Source organism: Entelurus aequoreus, linkage group LG05 (assembly GCF_033978785.1).
Source record: "Entelurus aequoreus isolate RoL-2023_Sb linkage group LG05, RoL_Eaeq_v1.1, whole genome shotgun sequence".
In the NCBI taxonomy this organism is placed as follows: Eukaryota; Metazoa; Chordata; class Actinopteri; order Syngnathiformes; family Syngnathidae; genus Entelurus; species Entelurus aequoreus.
The window spans coordinates 56,056,768-56,061,006 of record NC_084735.1 but is presented as its reverse complement, the minus strand read 5'-3'; positions in this window follow the sequence as shown (position 1 = coordinate 56,061,006).

Sequence of the window (4,239 nt, the reverse complement as noted above, 5' to 3'; positions counted from 1 at the left end):
GCTGAGAAATGTGTTGCGGCCTCTTAACATAATCTACCTGCACACAAGAAGTGAACGTTTGCTGGATTCAATTATTAAACACACTCAAAGGGGCATTTTTATCAAATTATTCCAATAGAAGTTTGAAAAGTTAAAATAAAAAAGGTAGTAATTTTTTGTGTGATTATTGCCAGTGCCGTCATATAGGGGGGAAAGGTGTAAACATAGATCTAAGGGCCCACGCTGCCACACACAGGCAATTAAAGGGGTAGAGGGGCCCACACCAATATTCTTTTGGGGGGCCCAGGATTCCGAGCAACTGCCCTGATTATTGCAGCCTAAAATCTCTGAATTCGAGGCAGCTTTTTCAGAAAGTTGCGATGTTGAATAAATTTGCTTGATATTGGCACGATTGCTACATCGAAATGTCCTGGAGGGACTGATTATTACGATTCTGAATTGATTAAAAATGTTCAAGAATTGCTTCCTAAAAACAATTTTTTAGGCCATGTTTCAGCAGCCAAGAGGAACTGTAGGTTATATTTAATATACCAATTAAGATAATGCAAAAATCACGTTAAATCAAAAATGGATTCGGATTTGAATTGTCACCCCAAGAATCAGAGTCGTGGGTTTGTAAGTTCCACTTCACTGATTGTCACAGTAATGACACACAACTACAGTGGTACCTCAGCTGTTAATGATCCGTTCTGAGGAACAACAAAAACCAAAGCATTTTTTCCCTTGTCTTAAAAATAGAAATCCAATCCTCTCCAGAGAGCCAAAAATGTAAGCAGAAAACACATTCTATAGAGAATAATTAGTTTTACATGCAGAAAACAATGTGAAATACATCTAAACATTTAAAGGCCTACTGAAATGATTTTTTTTTATTTAAACAGGGATAGCAGATCCATTCTATGTGTCATACTTGATCATTTCGCAATATTGCCATATTTTTGCTGAAAGGATTTAGTAGAGAACATCGACGATAAAGTTCGCAAGTTTTGATCGCTGATAAAAAAAGCCTTGCCTGTACCGGAAGTAGCGTGACGTCACAGGCTGAAGGGCTCCTCACATTTCCCCATTGTTTACACCAGCAGCGAGAGCGATTCGGACAGAGAAAGCGACAATTACCCCATTAATTTGAACGAGGATGAAAGATTCGTGGATGAGGAACGTGAGAGTGAAGGACTAGAGTGCAGTGCAGGACGTATCTTTTTTCGCTCTGACCGTAACTTAGGTACAAGGGCTCATTGGATTCCACACTTTCTCCTTTTTCTATTGTGGATCACGGATTTGTATTTTAAACCACCTCGGATACTATATCCTCTTGAAAATGAGAGTCGAGAACGCAAAATGGACATTCACAGTGACTTTTATCTCCACGACAATACATCGGCGAAGCTCTTTAGCTACGGAGCTAACGTGATAGCATCGTGCTTAAATGCAGATAAAAACAAAAAAAATAAACCCCTGACTGGAAGGATAGACAGAAAATCAACAATACTATTAAACCATGGACATGTAACTACACGGTTAATGCTGTCCAGCCTGGCAAAGCTTAACAATGCTGTTGCTAACGACGCCACTGAAGCGAACTTAGCTACGGGACCTCGACAGAGCTATGCTAAAAACATTAGCTCTGCACCTACGCCAGCTCTCATCTGCTCATCATGACCCATGCTCACCTGCGTTCCAGCGATCGACGGCGCGACGAAGGACTTCACCCGATCACCGATGCGGTCAGCGGCCCGGAGACCGAGGAAGTCAAGGTGAGGACAGCGGTGCGGCGGCGGGCGTTGTAGCTTTCAATGACACCCCGGCCACCATCAGAGTAGGAAAGAAACATATTTTTCCCCAAAGTCACGTACGTGACATGCACATAGCGCCACGCACGTACAGGCAAGCGATCAAATGTTTGGAAGCCAAAGCTGTACTCACGGCGTCTGCTATCCATCTCAAAGTCCTCCTAGTTGTGTTGCTGTAGTCCGCCGCTAATACACCGATCCCACCTACAGCTTTCTTCTTTGCGGTCTTCATTGTTCATTAAACAAATTGCAAAAGATTCACCAACACAGATGTCCAGAATACTGTGGAATTTTTCGATTAAAACAGAGCTGTTTGTATTGGGACACAATGGTGTGCCAATACTTCCGTTCACTCCGTGACGTCACGCGCATACGTCATCATACATAGATGTTTTCAACCGGAAGTTTAGCGGGAAATTTAACATTGCACTTTATAAGTTAACCCGGCCGTATTGGCATGTGTTGCAATGTTAAGATTTCATCATTGATATATAAACTATCAGACTGCGTGGTCGGTAGTAGTGGGTTTCAGTAGGCCTTTAACATTACTTTTACTACAGACACTTCTTGGCAAAGACAGCTATGCCACCTTCCTTTTTTTATTTAGTAGGATTTTCTCACCCTCTTTATCAAAGTGCTGTCACTTTTCTTTGGTCCCATTGTGGCTTATTTTGCAACCATACCAAAAAAATTAAAGAGACTAAATCACCAGTGTGTGTATTTTAACATCCAGCCATCCATCTATTTTCTACCACTTGTCCCTCTCAGGGTGGGGTGGCTGGAGCCTATCCCAGCTGCATTCGGGCTGAAGGCGGGGTACACCCTGGACAAGTCGCCACCTCATCACAGGGCCAACACAGATAGACAGACAACATTCGCACTCACATTCACACACTAGGGCCAATTTAATGTTGCCAATCAACCTATCCCCAGGTGCATGTCTTTTGCCTTTTAAAAAGGAAAACAAACGTTTCGGCAAGAAATACTGTATAACACCAATACAATACAATGTAGTACAAAAAAGAACAGTCATTTTATGAAGTAATGTAATAATAATAATGTACAGTATGGACTTATACGATATCTCCTTCCAGCTGCTTCTCCGTCAAACACACCATCAGCAACTTCTACATGTTTTCATTGATAAATGTCCGACCATTTAGATCAGGGGTGTCAAACTCAATTTAGATCGGGGCCCACATGGAGAAACATTTACTCCCAAGTGAGCCAGACTGGTAAAATCACGGCACAATAACTTAAAAATAAAGACAACTTCAGATTGTTTTCTTTGCTTAAAAGTAGAAGAAGCACTTTCTGATAATGTACAAATCATATTGTTGTTGGGGTTTTCTTACACTTACATGTTGCGGTTAATAGTATTCTACCTTTATTTGTCGTTATTTATACTTTCTGAAAAAAATATGTGATAATGCTCATCAGTCAACTCATTGGTGTTACTTTTCAATCTATCAAGATAAAAAAATGTCAAAATCAAATTACAAGATGTTATCTATGTAGTTTGCTCATTTTCCTCAACTGGTGCACTAATATCATGTGGTTTATTATTTAATTTTTTTACATATGTAGCATCTTCTACAAAGATACAAAGAATTGCTATTGCGACATCTAGTGGACACATTTAGAACAGCAGGTTCTTTCATTCAAAAATTTCGGCTCATTTTTATACTTAGCAAACTCATCCCGCGGCCGAATAAAACCTGTTCGCGGGCCTTACGTTTGACACCCCTGATTTAGATAGTGTTTTTAAAGTCCTTGGCTGCCGTTATCGACTTATTCTGCTTCAGTATGGTGCAGACTAGCAGTGCTACGCTCCAACTGCTACACCAAGTTAGTTGGCTAGCTTCTTTAATTCAATAAATATTGTCCACTTCTTCTCAGCACTGTCCTTCACACTCACTTTCTACCTTCTAATGCTCGGATAAACAAAGTAAAATTAATCTCTAGCTATAAAGTAATGCAAGCAAATTTTGTTCGTAACCTAAAGCATATTAATTCACCATTAGACAGCTCATATCCCTAGATGCCACTCTATAAACAAAGTGATTTCAATTAAAAGTTTGGTAGCCATAATCTAAAAGAAGTAAAAATAGTATGTACACATGTTTTTATTTTACTCATTTGATACGATAATCTTTGAAACAGATAGAACACAAAAACGTTTGTACAAACACAAATCAGATTAAAAAAAAGCAACAATAACGCGTCCATTGCAAATATTTCATACAAATATTATTGCCGGTAGAACGTGTGTACTTGTTCTCATTAAAACTCGTACAAAACTTCCATGTACACAATCTTTAATATGATAATTTCTGTCAATATTACAGAAAACATTGACGAATAGAAGAAGAACACTATGAAGAACTTTATCTATAAAATCTAGCAGCACAATGCTTGTGTTAGGGCACTCTTTGCTCCCAATTTAAAG